The sequence below is a fragment of the Sphaeramia orbicularis genome, chromosome 8 (genome assembly GCF_902148855.1).
Source record: "Sphaeramia orbicularis chromosome 8, fSphaOr1.1, whole genome shotgun sequence".
NCBI lineage: Eukaryota > Metazoa > Chordata > Actinopteri > Kurtiformes > Apogonidae > Sphaeramia > Sphaeramia orbicularis.
This window is the reverse complement of record NC_043964.1, coordinates 11,958,065-11,974,030: the sequence shown is the minus strand read 5'-3', so window position 1 is coordinate 11,974,030 and position 15,966 is coordinate 11,958,065. Positions and strand designations below refer to the sequence as shown.

Below are 15,966 nucleotides of genomic sequence, written 5' to 3'. Positions count from 1 at the left end.
GTCGGTGCAATACACAATGGTCTCATCTTCCCCCTTTTATATAAGGTTATATATATATATTATATATATATATTAATATATATATATATATATATATATATATATATATATATATATATATATATATATATATATATAATATAGAAACACATTCATCTCACAGGGACTTCGTTCAGAATCAGCTTTATCACAAACCATCGGACTTGATGTGTTCACTTCCTCCTCCATTCCCATGTCTCTGTTTTCTCATTCGATCTCTGCTCAGTGCATTTGTCCGTAGACGCTCAGCGTCCATGCACTTCAATGGGACTGAGTGGAACAGTTTTTTCATTGCTCAAAACTGACGGTAATTGGATAAATGCCACCATGTTGTCCCGCTCCTGGATGCTTGGTGTCTCTGGGGGTGAATGGAGCTGTGGGAGCTCGGCCAGGCTGGATGCTGAGCTTCCCATGCTGATTGGAGGATCGTCGAAAGGCTGAATCCCGTTTGATTGACAGCTATTTTCTAGCTATTTTCACTGTCACTGATCCAACTCCATGGGTTTTACTGGTGTATCAATGTTGTAGAAGATGACGGTGTTTCCACGGTAACTACGGAGCCTCTGAAGTCCAAATGGGTCATATTGATGACCATGAAAAATGACAAACTGCATACACAATTATTGACATGTATTGATAGGATTAGTGGATCAGCTGTTAGTAAATGTCTTCCTCAGTAGATGCTTTGGTCACTGGTGGATGTTTGGGTCTTTAATGCTTCATAGAACCTTCCTGGTATTACAGTATGAATAAGGTTTGCATTGTTTTTAATGCACAATAACACATGTGGGGCAGACTGGTGTCCTGCAGATTGTTGCTTCTATCCTGCAGATGTGTTGACACACAGCAGGTCCTTGACCCTGTTTACGAGCAAAGTTCATGTTAAAAAGTGTGTCTGTGTGTTTTGCAAGAAGAAACACTGCTGTTTTGTTCGGAAAATTTGCAACAGCAGCAGCAATTTATACCTCTTTTCCATTTAAGTGTCTCTGAGGGATTGTTCACAGTGAGATATCCAGTCGAGCTCCCTGCAAAGAAGTGATGGATGAGCTGGTTAGTTAGTAGGAGTCCCGGATATTTCACAGATAGGGTGTTAATGTATGGCTCTGCACGACTATACTAAGAAAGTGAGTGTTCATTTTCACTTCTGTGCTTTTTATTTAAGAAGCCGACATGCTACATTCTGCATTTCTTTATAATAAATCCTTAAGGTATAACATCAGTTTTCCTTTGGGAGGTAATAGTTTTCCAGTGCGTTGCAGTGTTGATCGCATAGAATTGAATCCTCATTTGCAGTAAAAAAAGAACTATCCCTGGACTCTCTTGATGAAACATCAGCTGTGTTCAGTCCAGAATACAAAGTGGCCTTGATGCACAATAGTTTCACAAAATGACAACTGAGGTTACGGTTACAACAGAGATAAGGATGTCCAAAGGGAGCAGGAAAAGTTTACTCAGCCACTGAATTATTTATGAAACTGGACTGAAGTTTGGGATGTCAGTCTGTCAGGAAAATACACAAAACCCAAAATATGATCATATTTTTTCTTAGATCTTTATATTTCAACCCATAAAGACCCAGTCCTACTTTGTGTCAGTTCCAAAAGAATGTTCTCTATATTCAACCTTTCTCAAGTCATTTATCAGCATTTATTATAATATTGTCCTCAGTAATTTGCATTTTTTTCAGTCAAAATCAGGCATTTTCCATTATTTAATTTACTGATCATGTAGATGTTCATTAAAGCTCCGATTATTGAGGGTTATTAATCAGAAACGGACAAAACTGAAGAAAAAGTGACTTTTTTGGTCAAATCTCTATCATTAACTGAACATAAACCAAGTGTGTCCATTTACTGTCATTAATCCAACTCTTTGGGTTTTACTGGTGAATCAATGCTGTAGAAGATGCAGTGTTTCCATGGTAACTACAGAACCTCTAATTGTCCAAATGGGTCATATGATGACCATGAAAAGATGACAAACTGTATTTTACACCAATTATTTACATGCATTGATAGAATTAATGAATCAATAAGTATTAAATAGTTTAGATCAGTGGGGGATTTGGTCGTCAGTGGCACTTTTGGTCTTTAGTTATATTATTATTATTATTATATTATATTATATTATATTATTATTAGTCTTTTCTTTTGAGTCTGTAAACCTTTGCATTATGTAATTTATCTGTTTGGGCGATTTATCTTTTAACATTTGATGTTTGTTCAAATTTCTTGTGTTTTTATAAATATATTGTCACCATATGTTCACTGTTGTTTATGTATGTGTTTCTTTCTTTGAGTTAATTATTATTTCTTTATTGCCAGCACAACTAAGAAACGCAAAGGTAAAAGATGTATAAATGTAATGTATAAATGTATGTATGTGTATATGGATGAATGATGTGTGTGCGTAAATGCGTAAAGAGTGAGCAGCTGTTGTCTGTTTTTATGACTTTAACACAAAACAATGCTTCGTTCCATCAGATGTCAGTGGTCACAGTCCAGTTGTTGTGCCAAGGTATGTATCCCGCTCAGAATATTTCCCCTGACCGGGGAGCATAATTTAGATTTTTAATCACATGATTAGGACTTTATGTCTCATAATTTGACTTTTTAACTCATAATGTTGACTTTTTATCTCATAGTTTTGACTTTTTATCTCATAATTATGCATTTCTTACCTCATAGTTATGACTTTTTATCTCAATTATGACTTTGTATCTCATAATTTGACATTTTATCTCGTGATTATGACTTTTATCTCATTATTTAGATTTTTTTAAATCTCATAATTCTGAACTTTTATCTCATAATTATAACTTTTTAAAAATCTCAATTACGACTTTATATCTCATAATTTTGACTTTTTATCTCATAACTTTTTACCTCATAATTTGATATCTCATAATTTTACTTTTCGTATCTCTAATTTCTATTTATCTTATAATTATGAATTCTTACCTCATAATTATGACTTTTTATCTCAATTATGACTTCATATCTCATAATTTGACTTTTATATCATAATTTGACTTTTTATCTTACGACTTTTTATTATTACATAACTATGACTTTTTTTTCATAATTTTGATTTTTCATCTCGTCATCATACATTTCTTACCTCATAGTTAAGACTGTTTATCTCAATATGAATTTATATCTTGTAATTACGATTTTTATCTCATATTTCTAGTTTTTATCTCATAATTATTCATTCTGACCTCGTAATTTTGACTTTTATCTCATGCCTTTTTACCTCATATTTCGATATCTTATAATTTTAGTTTTGTATCTCATAATTTCTACTATGTACCATGTATGTTCTCATAATTTTGACTTTTTATCTCAGTTATGACTTTATATCTCATAATTATGACTTTTATCGTATAATTTTGAGTTACCTCATAATTATGACTTTTGATGTCATAATCATAACTTTTTTATGTCAATAATGACTTTATGTATCATAATTCTGACTTTTTGATCTCATAATTCTGACTTTTTATGTCATTTATGACTTTATATCTCATAATTCTGACTTTTTGATCTCATAATTATGACTTTTTATGTCAATAATTACTTTATGTCTCACAATTCTGACTCTCTGATCTCACAATTCTGACTTTTTATGTCATTTATGACTTTATATCTCATAATTCTGACTTTTTGATGTCATAAGTCTGACTTTTTATGTCAATAATGACTTTATGTATCATAATTCTGACTTACCATGGGGGTATATATATATATATATGTCTTTCTTTCTTTTTCTATTTTTTTTTTTTTTTTTTTTAATTGGCAGAAATGGGCTTCCTATCCATGGAAGGTGCAGATGACACATTACGCTCCCGTGACCAGGGAGAAACGATTCTGGACGTGGATCCGTACCTTGGCACAACACACCCGTGGGTTTGACAGCACCCTCCCTCCCCCCTCGTGCTCTTACGTCACACGGGTACAAGGAGCGCGAGCGCAGTGTGCGCTGCGCGTCTCGCTCTGTCCGCCGCCGGTTCCCAGAAGTGCACTGAGTCGGTGCCATACCGTTACTCTGCTTCTGTCAAACCAACACAAGTTTTTTCTTTTCCATCTAATTCGCTCATAGAATAAGAGATCTGAGCCAAAGCGGACGGTGTTTAGTTTTTTCTTTTTCTTTTTTTCCCTTCTTATTCTCATTGTTAAAGTTGGATTTACCGGAGCCACATGAACTGAGAGGAACTACACAAACCAGCCTGTTTTCCAGATGCTGTTCAGAAGATGAGCAGCACTGAAGCCCAGCACGGACACACCAACGGAACTGTCACCGGTATTTGCTTTTATTTTTCATTTCTACACTATCACTGCACAAATAACTAATTTATCCTTTGACTTTTTCCACCTATAATCCTTTGAAAAGTGCAGATTGGACACGTGTTTTAGTCTTAATGCCATTCCACAGACTTACACAGGATATGAAAGAGTTGCGCCAGCGATGTATAACATACATGTGATTCTTTTGTTGTTGCACATATGCTTCTGGAAATGTTTTCATGTGAATTCCTGTTCCTAAACACATCCTATCTTAAATCTGCACTTGGTCAGATGCCCGGTCTTTACCAAGCCTCAGCTGTGTTTTAGTTTAGATGCAGTATGTGTCAAGGTAAATATGATTCATGCTGCATATATATATATATATATATATATATATATATATATATAATATATATATATATATATAATATATATATATACACACACATTTACATAACTACTCTTTCATTCCCAACCTGTAACATATTTGTGCATTTTTTTTTCCATTACAAGCTGAATTTTTTGCAACAAATGAAAGGCTGCAGGCTGCTATTTTACTTATTTATGAGCTTTTTAAAAATTTATTTATTTTAGGAAATTGCAAACAGATTGCTTTACCAAATAACAACACCATGTTAAAAGGTCTGACTCTATATAAAAGTACCCTTATTTGGTCACCTTAGGCTGTTTTAATATGACATACTTGTAGTTATTGTGCACATGTGATACAGTGGAAGTGATCAGCACTCAAAACACAGTCCACAACCAGAATGAATTTCCTCAAACAAACAAAAGACATATCCTGTGCTGATATTAGTGCAGTTCTCACACAGCATCAACATCCAACATTTATGAGCAACTTATAAACAATTAATAGACAATTATACCAGGTTATTGTAAGGAGATCTTTTTTATCTGACCTATTTATACAGCAGTGTCTGTTTATAGCTGGAATTAAAGTTGTTTTAAACACTTCTTTTTGCTTACGAGATTTTAGATGATACAGGTTTTTAAAGGATTAGCAGATATCTGATGAACCCATAAAGACCCAGTGCTACTTTTTTTGGCAGTTTCCAAATGATTTTTTCTCTGTATTTAACCATTTTTAAGTATTATCCTCTATATTTTTTTTTTTTTGCATTTTTCAGATAAAATCAGGTATGTTTTTATATTTAATTCACTAATCATGTCGATGCTCATTAACCCTTTCATGCATAGTGGTCAGTAAACAGTGAACAGCTGTTCAAGGGTGTTCTGTTGTATATTCAGGGATTTTGTTGTTTTAGTTCCATATACAGTAGACACTTAAGCATCATCCCATACACTGCATTTCATACCATTACTATAACTTTGTTCTAGATAAACCTAATCTGCAGTAACATGTTTGAGTGTAAAAAAATGCTAATTGTTATTAGACTGGAATTAAAAGGATTTTATTTTTGCTTTTTTAAACAAAAAGTTTTTGTTTTTTTTTTGCAAATTATGTCTGTGTAGTGAGTAATAATTAGTATTAGAGTATGTGAGAAAATATGAGAAAACATCAGATTAGCAGCATTAAACATGTTTTTGTTTCATAGTTTTCACACAGTATATCAGTAAATACATGTAGTAAATACACATTTCTTTGTTGCTAAAATTAAACGCGTGGTGTCCAGCTGAGTGGACATTTTTGTAACTCCATGAAAAATAGGTTCATAAAAAAAATTCAATGGCGTTTTTTTTTTTAGGGGGGGGTTCAAGCCCATAGAGGAATAAAAATCACTCGGGGAAAAACATCTTGATTAAAGTTCTCATAATTCATGCATGAAAGGGTTAAAGCTCAGATTACAGTTACATGTTATTGTGTCAAAAACAGAGAACACAGAAGAATAAGTAACTTTTTCAGCATATTATTTATTTATTTATTTATTTATAGATGCACGTGGCTATTTTTTTTATTTTTTTGTTTTTTAATAGAATTATGTGTTTTCTTGTATCTTTTATCTGACTCTCTGAACAACCACACAAGAGTTCCTATGTGTATATGCCCAAATGGCAAATAAACTTTTGTATCTTGAATCTTGAATTTAATTTACTGATCATGTGGATGTTCATTAAAGCTCAGAATAAAGTTGTGGGTTATTGTGTCAAAAAAAAAGTCACTTTTTCAGTCAAATATATTATTAACTGAACATAAACCCAGTGTGTCCATCCACTGTCATTGATCCAACTCCATGGGTTTTACTGGTGAATCAATGCTGTAGAAGATGACAGTGTTTCCATGGTAACTACGGATTAACTAATTAAATACGGACTAACTATTGATGATTTTGTAGGATTTCTCATTTATTTTGTTCATTTTATCCACTGTCATTGATCCAACTCCATGGGTTTTACTGTTGAATCAGTGTTTAAACTTTTTATTCATTTTCTTCAATTTCTTTTCCCCATGTAATTTATCATTTTGTTATTTTCTTAGTCACTTTTGTTCATTTGGTTAATTTTATTCACTGTTTTACTTTATTCATTACTTCGATTGTTTTTGTTCATTTTGTTGCGTATTTTTTCCGCATTGTTGATTATTTTGTAGGTTTTTTCATTCATTTTTGTTCATTTTATCCACTGTCATTGATCCAACTCTATTGGTTTTACTGGTGAATCAATGTTGTAAAAGATGAGTGTTTCCATGGTAACTATGGAGTCTCTGAACATCCAAATGGGTCATATCTGATGACCATGAAAAGATGACAAACTGCATTTTACACTAATTATTTACAAGTATTGATAGGATTAGTGGATTAATTATTATTTAACGTTTTATATATTGGATGTTTGGGTCTTTATGGGTTAATTTACCGACATCATCCAAACGCATATGCACATCAGGAACTTCTTATTAAAAACAGGTCGATGCTTGCATTAAACACACTGAATCACTGAATGCAATCAAAACAATGACTTAATAAATGTGGGAATAGACATTAAACTACCTAACTGCTACTACTAATAATAGTATATTTTAAATGTATAGGGCTTTTCCAAGTACTTAAAGACACTCTATAGGGGATAGAAACCGTAGGAAACAGAATAAAGTATCAGTAGATGCAAGCATATATAGCATTATTTACATCAGAGCTACTCTTTCCAATTGAGAAACCTAATATTAACTATCCTGAGCTGAGAAAATGTCCTCTCAGCACCATTAATCTCTATTATATAGTGTTATAAACTATCAGTTCTGCGAGTGCTCCCTGTATAACTCAGACCAGGAAGCACTGTTTCAATCCTGTGCCACAATATCTCACTGATCTTTGACAATATCTTTAAATAAACTTTGCAAATAGAGGTTTCTGCATGTCATAGAGCACAGGTGTCAAACATGCGGCCCGGGGGCCAAATCCGGCCCGCCAAAGGGTCCAATCCGGCCCGTGGGATGAATTTGTGAAATGCAAAAATTACACTCAAGATAAACAGTCAGTTGTTTTACTTTTGAGGCCATAAAAAAGCCCTAATTTAGTCTCAAATGGGTCAGATCAGTAAAATACTACCAAAACACCTACGAATAACGGCAATTCCAATTTTTCCTCTGTTTTAGTGTAAAAAAGGGAAATTAAATGAGAATGTGTAAATTTACAAACTAGCCTCTCACAAAACATATGAAAAACTAGAAATGTGTTAGGAGAAGTAAGTGCAATTTACTAATATTCTGCCAGTTAATAAAATATTTTGTGTATTTTCAGATCCATTGTGATCTGTAAGTTGTAATGCACATTTACAAATGATAAGAAGAGGCAAAATATAGTTAAAATTGCACTTATTTTTCTTAATTAATTTCATTTTTTTCATGGTTGTTCATGCTATTCACATTTTTAAAAGGACAGTTTATAGATGTAAACGTTTCCATAATGTAATTTTACTTTTTTCACTAGAAAACACATTGAAATGTTTGGAGTTGGCATTATCTATTTAATATGTTATTAATTCGCTGGTCCGGCCCACTTCAGATCATATTGGGAGGATGTGGCCCCTGAACTAAAATGAGTTTGACACCCCTGTCATAGAGCATCTGTGTGTATGGTATACTTTGATGCTGAACACACAATGTTTCTATTGTTCATCAAACCAACTGGGACGAAACAACGTACAGATGTGGAATCCCTTGTGCAGCTTATATTCCAATGCGCAGATGGCTGCTAATAAATAGACTGATTGTTATTTAACCCATAAAGACCCAAACAGCCACCAGCGACCAACATCTACTGATCTAAACTGTTTAATACCTGGTGATCCACTAATTCTAGCAATCCATTTAAATAATTGGTGTAAAATACAGTTTGTCATCTCTTCATGGTCATCAGATATGACCCATTTGGATGTTCAGAGGCTCTGTAGTTACCATGGAAACACCATCATCTTCTACAGCAGGGGTGTCAAATATGCGGCCCGGGGGCCAAAACCGGCCCGCCAAACAGTCCAATCCGGCCCGCAGGATGAATTAGTGAAATACAAAAATTACACTGATGATATTAACAATCAAGGATGTTTAAATAAATTTAGTTCAGTTCCATCTAAAGTGGGTCAGACCAGTAAAATACTATCATAACTAGAAGCACTCGGAGAGCGCAGACCTCCGCCAAGACTGATCAGATTTATATAATTTTACATTATATTTAATACAAAAATCCGCATGTAACATGGTCCAAAGGACACAAAAATTACGCGCTACAGTTTTTTTGAATATCTTTTTATTCTCTCACAGGTACTTTTGGGAATCGAACTAATTATGCAAGGCAGAGTGTTTCACAAAAATGACTGCTGTTGCAAAATAATTCATGATTTAAATGCGTTTGACTGGGCAGGTTCTGTATGTAATGCAAGTGGACACGATGGGTTATATACAAAACCTGGAATGAGACTGAGATTCATGATAAACCTGCATGTCTGGATTAGAAAAACCACTAGAATCATCAAATGTAACACAGTGTCTTTATTTATAGCAGTATATAAGACCATTTACAACCATGTTTTAAAATCAAATGCGCTGACACCTAGATAGTTTTCATGTCTTAATTTTTGCCCCAATATTTGATTAAAAATTCATTAATTTTGGGATGGCTCAAAGCAAGAGTATACTGTTTTTTGAATTTATCTGAGGTCATCATTAGGTACATCCTGAGGAGGAAATATGTCTAAATTTCTCTTATTATTGGGTCTAAAAAGCTGATACCAAAATGAACCCAGTTTCACAGAAGCACCCATATAGGACAATACATGATTTTCACTGAAAAAATGCAAAACACAAAGGATAATATAGGAATAAATGGTGATAAATGATTTAAGAAAGGTTAAATCTAGTGAAAAAAATCTGCTGCAAAATTACCACTGGGTCTTTATGGGTTAAACAACACTCACGTCGGAGGAAACAAACATATTCATGACGTCCACACACATCTGTTGTGGCGATAGAAGACGTGCAGGTTCCTTGTTGAGGGTCTTCTGTATGTACTTGTTAATTTGAAACCATTAGTGGGCAGCACAGATGCTTCAATGCATGCAGAGGACACATTAGTGCGGGTTTCCGCTGCATAAATTCATATTTCGCTCTCTAGATGATGCTACAATCAGCGTGGCCAACTTTTCAGTGTCTTGAGTTCCAGCTGATTTATATTGATGATATAATGCTGCGGTATAGGGTTGCATTTGTGAACAGGCCACGTATATAGACCAATATTTAATCGTCATATGCATGCAGTGCAGTGTGCATTGAAAAAAAAAAAAAAACTTGCCTGCAAAATGACTCAGGCTGTGATCTGGCCTCTTGGGCCGACGCTGAAAGCTGTAAGTGCTGTCTGATCTTTTCACCCCCAGAGAGTAGTATATGCTATATGAGACCGCTCCGCCTCTGCAGCCCAAGGTCTGTTGGTCTGAGCAGGGCTTTTCCACTGTTTCGTGGTTTTATTGGGGCTGCTGAATAAGCGTTTTTATTGAAAGCAGTGTGAAAAAGGATGCAGTGATATTCAAATGAGTGTATATTCTTTCCTTTCTTTGTGTGTAAGTGCAACTTTATGTCTCCCTTGAATTCCAAAATGCACACAAGGTGATATTTTACCCTTATTTATATAGAGTTTATATGTATATAGACTTCCTTTTTCTTATTTGACTTTTCTTACATTTTTATTTTTTCTAATTTACTAGAGAGATGTAATCTACCTGCAAATAATTCCTTTTATTAATTTACGTACAGTCTAATCTAATGTCGTCTAATCTAATCTAATCTAATGCAATGTAATGTAATGTAATCTAATGCAATGTAATGTAATCTAATGTAATGTAATCTAATCTAACGCAATGTAATGTAATGCAATCTAATCTAATACAATGTAATGTAATGTAATCTAATCTATTTTTTTAACCTTTATTTAACCAGGAAAAGGATCCCATTGAGATTAAGAACCTCTTTTTCAAGGGAGACTTTTTCAAGGGAGTCCTTGCTAATCTAATCTAATCTAATCTAATGCAATGCAATGTCATGTAATCTAATCTAATGCAATGTAATGTAATGTAATCTAATTTAATCTAATTTTTTTAACCTTTATTTAACCAGGAAAAGGATCCCATTGAGATTAAGAACGTCTTTTTCAAGGGAGTCCTGGCTAATCTAATCTAATCTAATCTAATCTAATCTAATCTAATCTAATCTAATCTAATCTAATCTAAAAAGAGGTGTAATAATAAAGACCCAAAGATTCACCAAAAGAATTTACTGATGCGAAATATTTAATAATTTCTGATCCATTAATCCTAATATAATGGACAATCTGTGTCCGACACGTGTCCGATCGACGTCCCGATGTTGCAGCACGGGAGGGCGTATGGGCACAATGCCGGTGTTGCACCACGGGAGGGCGCTATCGTACAATGGCACCACGGGTACAATGCTGCTAGTCCTAACAAAACATGTAAATAGTTGGTGTAAAATACAGTTTGTCATCTTTTCATGGTCACCACATATGACCCATTTGGACGTTCAGAGGCTCCGTAGTTACCATGGAAATGCCGTCATCTTCTACAACATTGATTCACCAGTAAAACCAATCAAGGTAGATCAATGACAGTGGATAAAATGAACAAAATAAATGAAAAAAACTACAAAATAATCAATAATATGAACTAAAATTGGCAACAAAATGAACAAAAACAGTCAAAGAAATGAATAAAATAAAACAGTAAATAAAATTAACCAAATGAACCAAAGTGACCAAGAAAAAGAACAAAGTCATAAATTACACAGAGAAAAGAAAATGAAGAAAATTAATAAAAAAATTAAAACATCGATTCAGCAGTAAAACCCATGGAGTTGGATCAATGACAGTGGATAAAATGAACAAAATTAAGTGAAAAAACCTACAAAACAATCAATAAGGTGGGAAAAAATAGGCAACAAAATGAACAAAAACGAAGTAATGAATAAAATAAAACAATAAATAAAACTAACCAAATGAACAAAAGTGACAAAGAAAAATAACAAAATCATAAATTACATGGAGAAAAGAAAATGAAGAAAATGAAGAAAAAGTTGAAACATTGATTCAACAGTAAAACCCATGGAGTTGGATCAATGACAGTGGATGGAGATGTTTGGTTTATTTTCAGTTAATGATAGATTTTACTGAAAAAGCCACTTTTTCTTAAGTTTTCTCAATGTAAAAAAAGAAAAAATCTCAAAAGTAGCACTGGGTTTTTATGGGTTAATGCTTTGTTTAATTTTACTCACTGTCCTTTTAGTCTTGTGGTCCACTGTGGTTGTTTTAAAGTACTTTATAAATAAAGTTTGACTGGTTTGGCTGGATATTCCATAGTATGATCACAGACAGTGAGGTCAGGAGTCATGATGCTTTCTGTGTGGGCTTAAAAACCTTATCCTCATATAAGCGGTTACCTTTTAAAGCGGTTTCGGTTGGTGCTTTGTAGTCCTGAAGCCTTATCTCTGCAATAAGTCACCGAGATAAGGGTTTAATGGTTACAGAGACAAGGAAAAAAACAATTACTCTGGTTCATGAGTGATTTATTTTTCAGAAAACATTCTTCTGTAATGTTTGCAAAAAAACAAAAATTATTATTAACCCTTTCATGCATAGTGGTCACTGCAGTGGACAGTTATTCTCCAGCTGTTCTCTTGTATATTCATGGATTTTGTTGTTTTAGTTTCATATCAGCCAACATATTGGATGCTTATGCATCATCCCATACACTACAATTAATAACATTACTGTAACTTTGCTGTTCTTGATAAACCTGATCTAACATGTCTGAATGTAAATCAGTTCTTATTGTTGTTATTGTTATTAGACTGTAATTAACAAAAAAAGTTTTCAGGTTTTTTTTTGCATATTATCTCCATGAAATGAATAATGATTAGTATTAGAGTATGTTAAAATGTGAGAAAACATCAGATTAGCAGCATTAGAATGTTTTTATTTCATAGTTTTAATGTAGTATATCAGTAAATACATGTTTCTTTGCTTCAAAAATGAAATGCATGGTGTCTAGCTGAGTGGACATTTTTGCAACTCCATGAAAAATAGCTTAATCAAAAAAAAAATTGTCACATTGTTTTTTTTTTTTTTTTTATGTCTAAAGAGGAATAAAATCACTCAAAAAAAAAAAAAAAAAAAAAAAATCTTGATTAAGGTTCTTGTAATTCATGCATGAAAGGGTTAAATACACTAAAAGAAATATCTTGAGAGGAGTAAATGAATCCCACACAACAGGAAACTCATTTTTTGCAGCGTAACAGTGATGCAGATGAGCTTGTGGTTTGGAAGTCACCTCAGGTTGTGCAGATCCAGGTCAAACGGTGAACTCCTGTGTTTGCAAACATTCGCTCATACTGTACATTTCTGATCTGTAACTTGCAGAGATGGATTTTGTAAACAGTCAGCAGTCTGCGGTTAACTGTGGTAGAAGACATGGACTTAAGAGGAAATCAGACAGGAAATATCATAGAAGACGCGTCAGCTGGGTTGAAGTGTGCAGCTCGTGTCATGTTCACAGTTGATGCTGTCGCTGTTTGATGCTTGAATTACTTTGACCTTTTTGATGTTGGTGTTTTCTTGAAAGACAGTCTCTGAAGTGTCTGCGATGAGCGCTCTGAATGTGTGATTTATTTGAAATATTCAGAATAATTCAAACGTTAGTTCAATAAGCAATGTGATATCGTGAATTGCATACAGATAACACAACACTTTTAATTGGCGTGTACGTTTTTAAAGTTTCAGTATATTTATGCCACGTAAAATAGCACGCTATTAGCGTGATTAGCGGTAAGGGTTAGTGTTATGTTGGGGTTAGCAATTAGCACGATTAGCGGCTAGCGCGATTAGTGTTTAGGGCAGTGTTTTTCAACCTTGAGGTCGGGACCCCACGTGGGGTCGCCTGGAATTGAAATGGGGTTGCCTGAAATTTCTAGTAATTGATAAAAATAAAAATAAAATAAAAACAACTTACCAATAAAAATATATATGGTGAGTTGACAGAGACAATCCCAATCCATAAAAGACATGACAAACTGTGAGTCTGAAACTGAAGCACTCTGGTTCTGTTTATCTGTCAAATGTTCATTGTGGTCAGTTTCAGATGCTGCAGCTCTTTCATAATTCATAGTTTGAGTTCTTGTTTGTTCAGTATTATTTGTCAGTCTTGTAAATCCAAGCTGGACTGACTGTACATATCCTGACCAAGGAAAATAAAATTCTCTCTTTGTGCAGTAATCTACACCTGGCTTTACTGCCTCCGTCCATATTAATATACATTACGGTGTTTAGCCTAAATGTCATCTAAAATTCATGTTTATTTGCAACATAGTACAGCAAACTATTACATGATCAAAAACAAATTAATTTGAGCAAAAATAATGTCTGGGGTCACCAGAAATGTGTAATGTTAAAATGGGGCCACAAGCCAAAAAAGGTTGGGAACCACTGGTTTAGGGTTAGCGATTAGCGGCCAGCTAATTGACACACCATCAAATGATGTTAAATAACACATGAAATGATGAAAATGCATACGTGTAGCACACCAAATGCAATACATTGGCTTCACATACAACTTGATTTCATGAAATTTAAAAATTTGCTGATAGAATAGACCTGGGTCTTTCCATAGACATCTGAGCATGGACCCCCCGCTGCCTGTGTAATGGGGGTAAAACACAGAGCGAGTGAGAGCAACTCACTACAAAAATAAAATAGATGATTTGGATGTTTTGATTTACACCATTTTCCTTTTTTTTTTTTTTTTTTTTTTTAAATTTACTGTTGTTTGCAGTGTTTTTGTGATTTTCCTTTTATTTATTTTACTGTGTTTTTACAGAGTTTTGACCATGTAACTGCTTTTCGGAGTTCAACCAGGTGTCAAAAAGCAGAAACACAGAGCCCCAAAACAAAAACTACCGGACCTGAATTTAAATACTTGTTTTTCAGTGTGTTCCAGTTCACAGTTCATAGTCAACATCCTAAATCTCTTACAGACGTACATTCCAAAACCAACAATCAAATGGAGCTACATTTATTTCAGTTAAGCCTTTAACCCCTGACGTGTCTGTGGTGAGTGTTCTGATTGTGCAAATTATTTTAAATATTCATAAAAATTAAACCGTTTACTCAATAGAAAACATTTCAAAATGTGGTGATAGAATAGACCTTGTTCTTTCCATAGACATCAGAGCATGCTCAGTGCACCCCCACCGCCTGTAGAATGGGGGGCAAAGTATTTGTTGTTGTTGAGTGTGTTCCAGTTCACAGTTCATGTTCAAGACAGCTGGTATAAAGATACAACATGGCAAAAAAATGGACTGTTTTGTCTGCATTTAAAAATATACAATCAGCCTTTTGTCATTTCCAGGTTAACCTTTTAACCCCTGACGTGTCTGTGGTGAGCGTTCTGAATGCATGAGTTATTTGAATATTCATAAAAATTCAACCGTTTACTCAATAGGAAACATTTCAAAATGTGCTGATAGAAAAGACCTTGTTATTCCATAGACATCTGAGCATGCTCAGTACACCCCCCGCTGCCTGTGGAATGGGGTAAAACACAGAGCAGTGAGTGAGACCGACTCACTATGAAAATAAAAATAAATGATTTGGATTGTTTTTATTTTAACCGTTTTCCTTGTTTTGTTTTGTTTTGTTTTTTAATTTACTGTTGTTTGCAGTGTTTTTGTGATTTTCCTTAATTTTTTTTACTGTGTTTTACTGAGTTTGCTTTTTGTTGTTCAACCAGGTGCCAAAAAGCAGCTGGACTGATTTAACAAAAAAGAGCCAAAAAAAAAAATACCTGGATCAAAATTCAAATATTTGTTCATATTCATGTTTAACATCCATAATCTCTCACTGATGTACATTCTGAGTGCCTTATTTAGCAAAAATCTGTCAAACTTAATTCCTCTATGTGTTTTTTTGTTATTCTACCTGTTTTGACCTAAAACACACAATAAAACAAAACCACTGAAGTAAAGGAACACAAACACATACTCACAGCAGCTTTTATGACACTGAAACAGCACGTTTACCTGGAATAATGTCTCAGGGGTTAAATGGTTAATATTGAACTCTGATAAAAAAAAAAAAAAAAACAACCTTTTTATCAGACGCTGAAGAAT

General features: G+C 33.9%; 1 protein-coding gene across 1 annotated transcript in view; it reads left to right on the top strand.

Moving 5' to 3' along the window:
• The first annotated feature begins 4,058 nt into the window (after nt 1–4,058).
• gcgra (glucagon receptor a) overlaps nt 4,059–15,966 on the top strand; it is a 169,266-nt gene continuing 157,358 nt past the window's right edge. Inside the window, exon 1 of the mRNA XM_030141402.1 lies at nt 4,059–4,341. The gene's annotated coding sequence lies outside the window, so the exon portion shown is untranslated. The remainder of the gene's footprint in view (nt 4,342–15,966) is intronic.